At 42.6% G+C, this 12,613-nt stretch overlaps 1 protein-coding gene across 4 annotated transcripts in view; it reads left to right on the forward strand.

Moving 5' to 3' along the window:
- Positions 1-12,613, forward strand: part of fab1 (fab1 kinase) — a 1,098,541-nt gene that overhangs the window by 456,188 nt on the left and 629,740 nt on the right. The gene's annotated exons all lie outside the window — the stretch shown is intronic.

The following is a 12,613-nucleotide window of genomic DNA, read 5'->3' on the forward strand; positions in this document are numbered from 1 at the left end:
TGTGTGGTGTGAGGTGGTTTGATCGAGTAAGTAATGTAAGGGGTAAGAGAGATGTGTGGAAAAAAAAAGACCGTGGTTGAGAGAGCAGAAGAGGGTGTTTTGAAATGGTTTGGGCACATGGAGAGAATGAGTGAGGAAAGATTGACCAAGAGGATATATGTGTCGGAGGTGGAGGGAACGAGGAGAAGTGGGAGACCAAATTGGAGGTGGAAAGATGGAGTGAAAAGATTTTGTGTGATCGGGGCCTGAACATGCAGGAGGGTGAAAGGAGGGCAAGGAATAGAGTGAATTGGATCGATGTGGTATACCGGGGTTGACGTGCTGTCAGTGGATTGAGTCAGGGCATGTGAAGCATCTGGGGTAAACCATGGAAAGCTGTGTAGGTATGTATATTTGCGTGTGTGGACGTGTGTATGTACATGTGTATTTATGTATATGTCTGTGTGTGTATATATATGTGTACATTGAGATGTATAGGTATGTATATTTGCGTGTGTGGACGTGTATGTATATACATGTGTATGGGGGGGGGTTGGGCCATTTCTTTCGTCTGTTTCCTTGCGCTACCTCGCAAACGCGGGAGACAGCGACGAGGTATAAAAAAAAAAAAATATATATATATATTATATATATATATAATATATATATATATATTGAAACAGACGAAAGAAATGGCCCAACCCCCCCCATACACATGTATATACATACGTCCACACACGCAAATATACATACCTACACAGCTTTCCATGGTTTACCCCAGACGCTTCACATGCCTTGATTCAATCCACTGACAGCACGTCAACCCCGGTATACCACATCGTTCCCATTCACTCTATTCCTTGCACGCCTTTCACCCTCCTGCATGTTCAGGCCCCGATCACACAAAATCTTTTTCACTCCATCTTTATATGAGAGGGTGAAGGCATGTACAGAGCATCAGATTGGGGGAAGAGCAGTGTGGTTTAAGAAGTGGTAGAGGATGTGTGGATCAGGTGTTTGCTTTGAAGAATGTATGTGAGAAATACTTAGAAAAGCAAATGGATTTGTATGTAGCATTTATGGATCTGGAGAAGGCATATGATAGAGTTGATAGAGATGCTCTGTGGAAGGTATTAAGAATATATGGTGTGGGAGGCAAGTTGTTAGAAGCAGTGAAAAGTTTTTATCGAGGATGTAAGGCATGTGTACGTGTAGGAAGAGAGGAAAGTGATTGGTTCTCAGTGAATGTAGGTTTGCGGCAGGGGTGGTGTGATGTCTCCATGGTTGTTTAATTTGTTTATGGATGGGGTTGTTAGGGAGGTGAATGCAAGAGTTTTGGAAAGAGGGGCAAGTATGAAGTCTGTTGGGGATGAGAGAGCTTGGAAGTGAGTCAGTTATTGTTCGCTGATGATACAGCGCTGATGGCTGATTCATGTGAGAAACTGCAGAAGCTGGTGACTGAGTTTGGTAAAGTGTGTGGAAGAAGAAAGTTAAGAGTAAATGTGAATAAGAGCAAGGTTATTAGGTACAGTAGGGTTGAGGGTCAAGTCAATTGGGAGGTAAGTTTGAATGGAGAAAAACTGGAGGAAGTAAAGTGTTTTAGATATCTGGGAGTGGATCTGGCAGCGGATGGAACCATGGAAGCGGAAGTGAATCATAGGGTGGGGGAGGGGGCGAAAATCCTGGGAGCCTTGAAGTATGTGTGGAAGTCGAGAACATTATCTCGGAAATGGGTATGTTTGAAGGAATAGTGGTTCCAACAATGTTGTATGGTTGCGAGGCGTGGGCTATGGATAGAGTTGTGCGCAGGAGGGTGGATGTGCTGGAAATGAGATGTTTGAGGACAATGTGTGGTGTGAGGTGGTTTGATAGAGTAAGTAATGTAAGGGGTAAGAGAGATGTGTGGAAATAAAAAGACCGTGGTTGAGAGAGCAGAAGAGGGTGTTTTGAAATGGTTTGGGCACATGGAGAGAATGAGTGAGGAAAGATTGACCAAGAGGATATATGTGTCGGAGGTGGAGGGAACGAGGAGAAGTGGGAGACCAAATTGGAGGTGGAAGAGGAGTGAATCATAGGGTGGGGGAGGGGGCGAAAATCCTGGGAGCCTTGAAGTATGTGTGGAAGTCGAGAACATTATCTCGGAAAGCAAAAATGGGTATGTTTGAAGGAATAGTGGTTCCAACAATGTTGTATGGTTGCGAGGCGTGGGCTATGGATAGAGTTGTGCGCAGGAGGGTGGATGTGCTGGAAATGAGATGTTTGAGGACAATGTGTCGTGTGAGGTGGTTTGATCGAGTAAGTAATGTAAGGGGTAAGAGAGATGTGTGGAAAAAAAAAAAGAAAAAAAAAAAAAAATATATATATATATTTTTTTTTTTTTTGCCGCTGTCTCCCGCGTTTGCGAGGTAGCGCAAGGAAACAGACGAAAGAAATGGCCCAACCCACCCCATACACATGTATATACATACGTCCACACACGCAAATATACATACCTACACAGCTTTCCATGGTTTACCCCAGACGCTTCACATGCCTTGATTCAATCCACTGACAGCACGTCAACCCCGGTATACCACATCGATCCAATTCACTCTATTCCTTGCCCTCCTTTCACCCTCCTGCATGTTCAGGCCCCGATCACACAAAATCTTTTTCACTCCATCTTTCCACCTCCAATTTGGTCTCCCTCTTCTCCTTGTTCCCTCCACCTCCGACACATATATCCTCTTGGTCAATCTTTCCTCACTCATTCTCTCCATGTGCCCAAACCATTTCAAAACACCCTCTTCTGCTCTCTCAACCACACTCTTTTTATTTCCACACATCTCTCTTTACCATACTATTACTTACTTGATCAAACCACCTCACACCCACATTGTCCTCAAACATCTCATTTCCAGCACATCCATCCTCCTGCGCACAACTCTATCCATAGCCCACGCCTCGCAACCATACAACATTGTTGGAACAACTATTCCCTCAAACATACCCATTTTTGCTTACTGAGATATTGTTATTGACGTACACACATTCTTCAACGATCCAGAACTTTCGCCTCCTCCCCCCCCCCCCCCCCCCCCCATACACATGTATATACATACGTCCACACACGCAAATATACATACCTACACAGCTTTCCATGGTTTACCCCAGACGCTTCACATGCCTTGATTCAATCCACTGACAGCACGTCAACCCCGGTATACCACATCGTTCCCATTCACTCTATTCCTTGCCCTCCTTTCACCCTCCTGCATGTTCAGGCCCCGATCACTCAAAATCTTTTTCACTCCATCTTTATATGAGAGGGTGAAGGCATGTACAGAGCATCAGATTGGGGGAAGAGCAGTGTGGTTTAAGAAGTGGTAGAGGATGTGTGGATCAGGTGTTTGCTTTGAAGAATGTATGTGAGAAATACTTAGAAAAGCAAATGGATTTGTATGTAGCATTTATGGATCTGGAGAAGGCATATGATAGAGTTGATAGAGATGCTCTGTGGAAGGTATTAAGAATATATGGTGTGGGAGAAAGTTGTTAGAAGCAGTGAAAAGTTTTTATCGAGGATGTAAGGCATGTGTACGTGTAGGAAGAGAGGAAAGTGATTGGTTCTCAGTGAATGTAGGTTTGCGGCAGGGGGTGTGATGTCTCCATGGTTGTTTAATTTGTTTATGGATGGGGTTGTTAGGGAGGTGAATGCAAGAGTTTTGGAAAGAGGGGCAAGTATGAAGTCTGTTGGGGATGAGAGAGCTTGGGAAGTGAGTCAGTTGTTGTTCGCTGATGATACAGCGCTGATGGCTGATTCATGTGTGAAACTGCAGAAGCTGGTGACTGAGTTTGGTAAAGTGTGTGAAAGAAGAAAGTTAAGAGTAAATGTGAATAAGAGCAAGGTTATTAGGTACAGTAGGGTTGAGGGTCAAGTCAATTGGGAGGTAAGTTTGAATGGAGAAAAACTGGAGGAAGTAAAGTGTTTTAGATATCTGGGAGTGGATCTGGCAGCGGATGGAACCATGGAAGCGGAAGTGAATCATAGGGTGGGGGAGGGGGCGAAAATCCTGGGAGCCTTGAAGTATGTGTGGAAGTCGAGAACATTATCTCGGAAAGCAAAAATGGGTATGTTTGAAGGAATAGTGGTTCCAACAATGTTGTATGGTTGCGAGGCGTGGGCTATGGATAGAGTTGTGCGCAGGAGGGTGGATGTGCTGGAAATGAGATGTTTGAGGACAATGTGTCGTGTGAGGTGGTTTGATCGAGTAAGTAATGTAAGGGGTAAGAGAGATGTGTGGAAATAAAAAGAGCGTGGTTGAGAGAGCAGAAGAGGGTGTTTTGAAATGGTTTGGGCACATGGAGAGAATGAGTGAGGAAAGATTGACCAAGAGGATATATGTGTCGGAGGTGGAGGGAACGAGGAGAAGTGGGAGACCAAATTGGAGGTGGAAAGATGGAGTGAAAAAGATTTTGTGTGATCGGGGCCTGAACATGCAGGAGGGTGAAAGGAGGGCAAGGAATAGAGTGAATTGGATCGATGTGGTATACCGGGGTTGACGTGCTGTCAGTGGATTGAGTCAGGGCATGTGAAGCATCTGGGGTAAACCATGGAAAGCTGTGTAGGTATGTATATTTGCGTGTGTGGACGTGTGTATGTACATGTGTATGGGGGGGGGTTGGGCCATTTCTTTCGTCTGTTTCCTTGCGCTACCTCGCAAACGCGGGAGACAGCGACGAGGTATAAAAAAAAAAAAATATATATATATATATATATATATATATATATATATTATATTATTATATATATATATTATATATAATTATATATATATATTATATTATATATATATATATATATATCTATTACTCACACATATATATTACGCTACCTCGCTGATGCGGGAAATGGCAAATAGTATTAAAAAAGATATATATATATATATATATATATATATATATATTAATTTATTCATTTATTTTGCTTTGTCGCTGTCTCCCGCGTTAGCGAGGTAGCACAAGGAAACAGATGAAAGAATGACCCAATTCGACCACGTACACATGTATATACATACGTCCACACACGCAAATATACATACCTATACATTCTCAACGTATACATATCTATCCACACAGTAATGAACATATATACACATGTACATAATTCATATTTTGTGCCTTTATTCATTCCCATCGCCCCCCCCACACATGAAAAAAACAACCCCCTCCCCCCCATGTGGGAGGAGCGCTGGGAAAAAAAAACAAAGGCCACATTTTCACACTCAGTTCTAGCTGTATGTAATTTAATGAAAAAAACCACACCCCTTTTCCACACCCGGCCCACAGCCCTTTCCATGTTTCCCCCAGACATTTACTCCCCTGGTTCAATCCATTGACAGCACGTGACCCGGAAAACCACATCTTTCCCCATTCATCTTTTCCTTCACCCTTTTCCCCTCCCCCATGTTCGGGTCCCGATCACCCAAAATCTTTTACCCCATCTTTCCACCTCCAATTTGGCCCCCCCCTTTTTCCTTTTCCCTCCCCTTACACATATTCCTCTTGGTCAATTTTTCCTCATCATTCTCTCCAGTAACCAAACCTTTTCCAAACACCCTCTTCTGCTCTCTCAAAAAAACTTTTTTATTCCACACATCTCTTTTTACAAATATTATTATTTGATAAAAAACCCCTCCCCCCACATATTGTCCCAAACACTCATTTCCAGCAACCCACCCCCTCCACAATCTACCCTAGCCCAGCCTGCCCCCTAAATTTTTTGGCCCCACTTTCCCCAAACATCCCATTTTTGTTTTGAGAAAATGTTTGATTCACCTTCTTCAAGGCCCCGAATTTTCCCCCCTCCCCCCCCCCTATGTTTATTTCCGTTCCAGGGTTTCCATCCTTGCCAAATCCACCCCCAGATATCTAAAAACTTCACTTCCCCCATTTTTTCTCCATTAAACTTACCCCCAATTGATTGCCCTAACCCTATGTCCCCTAAAACCTTCTTTTTTCACATTTATCTGTTTCCTTTAAACCCCTTTACCAAACTCAGTCCCCAGTTTCTGCAGTTTCTCACGAATCAGCCCCAGCCGTATCACCGCGAAAAACCTCCATTTCCAAGCTCTTCATCCGCACCGATGCATCTTGCCCCTCTTTCCAAAACTCTTCATTCCCTCCCAAAACCCCCTCCCTAAACAAATTAAAAAACCATGGGGGCATCCAACCCCCCCCCAAACCAATTCATTGAGAACCAATCACTTTCCTCTCTTTTACGTAACTGTTACATCCTGATAAAAACTTTTCACTGCTTCTAAAACTTGCCCCCACACCATAACTTAAACCTTCCAAGGATTCTTTAAAAACTATCATATGTTTTTCCAGATCCTAAATGCTACATACAAATCCATTTGCTTTTCTAAGTATTTCTCAAACATTCTCAAAGAAAAAAACCCGATCCCACATCCCTCCCCTTCTGAAACCAAAACTGCTCTTCCCCATTGATGTTTGTCATGCCTTACCCTCTAATCAATACCCTCCCAATAATTTACCAGAATATCAAAAAAACTTATACCTTTTTTTTGGCATCAAATTTTATCCCCTTTCCCTTTTACATGGACTATGACCATTTTCCCCCAAACCTCAGGCACCTCACCCTGAATCATACATAATTAAAACCTTACCAACCCGTCAACAATAATCACCCCCTTTTTTAATAAATTCCCTGAAAACCTCCAAACCCTGCCTTGCCTTTCATCTTCCGAAAGCTTTTATACCTTTCTCTGTTTTCCAAATCATTTTTCCCTAAACCCCCCCCACTTTGCACACACCTGACCAAAAAACCCCCATATTGCCATCTTCATCAAACACATTCAACAAAACCCTTTAAAAAACCCTCCCTTCCCCCCCACATCACCCCTACGTTATCACCTCCCCATTTCCCCCTTTACTGAGTTCCCCTTTGTTCCTTGTCTTAGCACTTTTTTTACCCCCTTCCAAAACACTTTTTATTCCCTAAAATTTAATGATACTCTTCCCCCAAATTATTTGCCCTTTTTTTACCTCTTGCACCCTTCCTTGACCTCTGCCTCTTTTTTTTATACATCTCCCCCTCATTTGCTTTTTTTTCCCCCCAAAAATGTCCAAAGCCTCTCTTCTCTTTCACTAATAATCCTATTCTTCATTCCCCCCACCACTACCCTTTCTAATTTGCCCCCCCCCACTTTCTATGCCCCAACATCTTTTTCCAAACCAACTGCTTCCCTAAATAATCCCTTCCTCCCCCCCCCTCCCCCCTTTCCCCTTTGTTCCCCTTTTTCCTTCTGACTCGTCTCTTGGGCTTCCTCACACAGTTCCCTTTCCCCAAACTCCTTACTCTCACCACCCTTTTTCACCCCAACATTCTCTCTTTTTTCTGAAACCTCTAAAATCTTACCTTGCCTCCCAAAGATAAGATAGACATCCCCCCAGTTGCACCTCTCGCCCTTTTCATCCAAATCTCTTTTTTCGCACCTATCAAAACCGTAATAAAAACGTCTCTGGCATCTCTCCTACTTACATACGTATACTTTATGAATCTCCTTTTTAAACCGGGTTTTCCCAAAACACGCCCTTTTTCAGCACATAAATCAAAGCTCTTCCCATTTCCTTTTACAACAGCCCCCCCAAATTTTCCCAAATTTTTCCCCTTCACTGCCACATTATCACCTTTTTTTCAAATCACCCATCAAAAAAACCCGGTTTTGTGCAAAAAAAACCTAACACATCATTCAGCGCTCCAAAAAAATTGCCTTCTGATCTTTTTCTCATGCCCAGGGCATAGGCACCAAAAAAACCCATTTCTCTCCATCAATTTCAGTTTTCCCATATAAATCTAATTTATTTTTTCATTCTTTACATACTCCCCCCCCACCCCGTTTCAGGAGTATTGCTACCCCTTTCCCCTTCTCTTTCCCCCTAACCCCCCTGATTTACTCCCAAGACTTTCCCCAAAACCTCTTTTTCCTTTTTCCCCCTTAAGTTTTTCCTCAAAACCAAAAAATTTTAGGTTCTTTCCCTAAAAAATTACACATCTCTCCTTTTTTTTTCATTTGGTTACATCCAACACATTAGAACCCCAATTGAGCCTTCGGGAGGGACCCCCCATGACTCCTTCTTCTGTTTCCCTTTTTAAAAAAAGGTAAAAAAAAATAAATATAAATTTTAAAATTTAATATTTTTTTATTTTTAAAATTTTTAATATTAATTATTTATTTTTTTAAAAATATATATATATTTATTTTTTTTTTTTTTTTTTTTTTTTTTTTACTTTTCGCTGTCTCCCGCGTTTGCGAGGTAGCGCAAGGAAACAGACGAAAGAAATGGCCCAACCCCCCCCCCCCCCATACACATGTATATACATACGTCCACACACGCAAATATACATACCTACACAGCTTTCCATGGTTTACCCCAGACGCTTCACATGCCTTGATTCAATCCACTGACAGCACGTCAACCCCGGTATACCACATCGATCCAATTCACTCTATTCCTTGCACGCCTTTCACCCTCCTGCATGTTCAGGCCCCGATCACTCAAAATCTTTTTCACTCCATCTTTCCACCTCCAATTTGGTCTCCCTCTTCTCCTTGTTCCCTCCACCTCCGACACATATATCCTCTTGGTCAATCTTTCCTCACTCATTCTCTCCATGTGCCCAAACCACTTCAAAACACCTCTTCTGCTCTCTCAACCACGCTCTTTTTATTTCCACACATCTCTCTTACCCTTACGTTACTTAATCAATCAAACCACCTCACACCACACATTGTCCTCAAACATCTCATTTCCAGCACATCCATCCTCCTGCGCACAACTCTATCCATAGCCCACGCCTCGCAACCATACAACATTGTTGGAACCACTATTCCTTCAAACATACCCATTTTTGCTTTCCGAGATAATGTTCTCGACTTCCACACATTCTTCAAGGCCCCCAGAATTTTCGCCCCCTCCCCCACCCTATGATCCACTTCCGCTTCCATGGTTCCATCCGCTGCCAGATTCACTCCCAGATATCTAAAACACTTCACTTCCTCCAGTTTTTCTCCATTCAAACTTACCTCCCAATTGACTTGACCCTCAACCCTACTGTACCTAATAACCTTGCTCTTATTCACATTTACTCTTAACTTTCTTCTTCCACACACTTTACCAAACTCAGTCACCAGCTTCTGCAGTTTCTCACATGAATCAGCCACCAGCGCTGTATCATCAGCGAACAACAACTGACTCACTTCCCAAGCTCTCTCATCCCCAACAGACTTCATACTTGCCCCTCTTTCCAAAACTCTTGCATTTACCTACCTAACAACCCCATCCATAAACAAATATTTTTTTTTTTTTATTATTATATTATATATATATATTTTTATTATTTTTTTAATTTTTTTTTTTTTATACTTTGTCGCTGTCTCCCGCGTTTGCGAGGTAGCGCAAGGAAACAGACGAAAGAAATGGCCCAACCCCCCCCATACACATGTATATACATACGTCCACACACGCAAATATACATACCTACACAGCTTTCCATGGTTTACCCCAGACGCTTCACATGCCTTGATTCAATCCACTGACAGCACGTCAACCCCGGTATACCACATCGATCCAATTCACTCTATTCCTTGCCCTCCTTTCACCCTCCTGCATGTTCAGGCCCCGATCACTCAAAATCTTTTTCACTCCATCTTTCCACCTCCAATTTGGTCTCCCTCTTCTCCTTGTTCCCTCCACCTCTGACACATATATCCTCTTGGTCAATCTTTCCTCACTCATTCTCTCCATGTGCCCAAACCATTTCAAAACACCCTCTTCTGCTCTCTCAACCACGCTCTTTTTATTTCCACACATCTCTCTTTACCATACTATTACTTACTTGATCAAACCACCTCACACCACACATTGTCCTCAAACATCTCATTTCCAGCACATCCATCCTCCTGCGCACAACTCTATCCATAGCCCACGCCTCGCAACCATACAACATTGTTGGAACCACTATTCCTTCAAACATACCCATTTTTGCTTTCCGAGATAATGTTCTCGACTTCCACACATTCTTCAAGGCCCCCAGAATTTTCGCCCCCTCCCCCACCCTATGATCCACTTCCGCTTCCATGGTTCCATCCGCTGCCAGATTCACTCCCAGATATCTAAAACACTTCACTTCCTCCAGTTTTTCTCCATTCAAACTCACCTCCCAATTGACTTGACCCTCAACCCTACTGTACCTAATAACCTTGCTCTTATTCACATTTACTCTTAACTTTCTTCTTCCACACACTTTACCAAACTCAGTCACCAGCTTCTGCAGTTTCTCACATGAATCAGCCACCAGTACTGTATCATCAGCAAACAACAACTGACTCACTTCCAAGCTCTCTCATCCCCAACAGACTTCATACTTGCCCCTCTTTCCAAAACTCTTGCATTTACCTACCTAACAACCCCATCCATAAACAAATATTTTTTTTTTTTTATTATTATATTATATATATATATTGAAACAGACGAAAGAAATGGCCCAACCCCCCCCCCCCCCCCACCCCCCCCCCCCCCCATACACATGTATATACATACGTCCACACACGCAAATATACATACCTACACAGCTTTCCATGGTTTACCCCAGACGCTTCACATGCCTTGATTCAATCCACTGACAGCACGTCAACCCCGGTATACCACATCGATCCAGTTCACTCTATTCCTTGCCCACCTTTCACCCTCCTGCATGTTCAGGCGCCGATCACTCAAAATCTTTTTCACTCCATCTTTCCACCTCCAATTTGGTCTCCCTCTTCTCCTTGTTCCCTCCACCTCTGACACATATATCCTCTTGGTCAATCTTTCCTCACTCATTCTCTCCATGTGCCCAAACCATTTCAAAACACCCTCTTCTGCTCTCTCAACCACGCTCTTTTTATTTCCACACATCTCTCTTTACCATACTATTACTTACTTGATCAAACCACCTCACACCACACATTGTCCTCAAACATCTCATTTCCAGCACATCCATCCTCCTGCGCACAACTCTATCCATAGCCCACGCCTCGCAACCATACAACATTGTTGGAACCACTATTCCTTCAAACATACCCATTTTTGCTTTCCGAGATAATGTTCTCGACTTCCACACATTCTTCAAGGCCCCCAGAATTTTCGCCCCCTCCCCCACCCTATGATCCACTTCCGCTTCCATGGTTCCATCCGCTGCCAGATTCACTCCCAGATATCTAAAACACTTCACTTCCTCCAGTTTTTCTCCATTCAAACTTACCTCCCAATTGACTTGACCCTCAACCCTACTGTACCTAATAACCTTGCTCTTATTCACATTTACTCTTAACTTTCTTCTTCCACACACTTTACCAAACTCAGTCACCAGCTTCTGCAGTTTCTCACATGAATCAGCCACCAGTACTGTATCATCAGCAAACAACAACTGACTCACTTCCAAGCTCTCTCATCCCCAACAGACTTCATACTTGCCCCTCTTTCCAAAACTCTTGCATTTACCTACCTAACAACCCCATCCATAAACAAATATTTTTTTTTTTTTATTATTATTATTTTTATATTATATATATATTGTACATTGAGATGTATAGGTATGTATATTTGCGTGTGTGGACGTGTATGTATATACATGTGTATGGGGGGGGGTTGGGCCATTTCTTTCGTCTGTTTCCTTGCGCTACCTCGCAAACGCGGGAGACAGCGACAAAGTATAAAAAAAAATATATATATATATATGTATATTTTCTGAGGGGAGGATTTCTGGCCCCCCGCTCCCGTCCCCTCTAGTCGCTTTCTACGACACGCGAGGAATACGTGGGAAGTATTCTTTCACCCCTATCCCCAGGGATAATATACATATATATATACATATACACATATGCACACATACACATACATACGCACATATACACACACACACACACATACATATATATACATATGAAAAATGTAAGAAACAATTTAGAAACTGAAACTTCTAGCTTGAAATGAATGAAAAAAATGAATGTCACATAATGGTTCAACCTCTGGCTATGGAAAAAAGGAAATGTATAATTCATTTACACAAACGTCAATAGCAGTTCTCATCAATATATATATATATATATATATATATATATATATATATATATATATATATATATATATATATATTTATTATTTGTTTATTTTGCTTTGTCACTGTCTCCCGCGTTAGCGAGGTAGCGCAAGGAAACAGACGAAGGAATGGCCCAACCCGCCCACATACACATGTATGTACATACATGTCCACCCATGCACAATATACATATCTATACATCTCAATGTACACATATATATACACACACAGACATACACATATATACACATGCACACAATTCATACTGTCTGCCTTCATTTGTTCCCATCGCCACCTCGCCACACATGGAATAACAACCCCCTCCCCCCTCATGTGTGCGAGGTAGTGCCAGGAAAAACACCAAAGGCCACATTCATTCACACTCAGTCTCTAGCTGCCATGTAATAATGCACCGAAACCACAGCTCCCCCTCCACATCCAGGCCCCACACACTTTGCATGGCTCACGCCAGACGCTTCACATGCCCCG

Source organism: Panulirus ornatus, chromosome 1 (assembly GCF_036320965.1).
Source record: "Panulirus ornatus isolate Po-2019 chromosome 1, ASM3632096v1, whole genome shotgun sequence".
Classification (NCBI taxonomy): domain Eukaryota; kingdom Metazoa; phylum Arthropoda; class Malacostraca; order Decapoda; family Palinuridae; genus Panulirus; species Panulirus ornatus.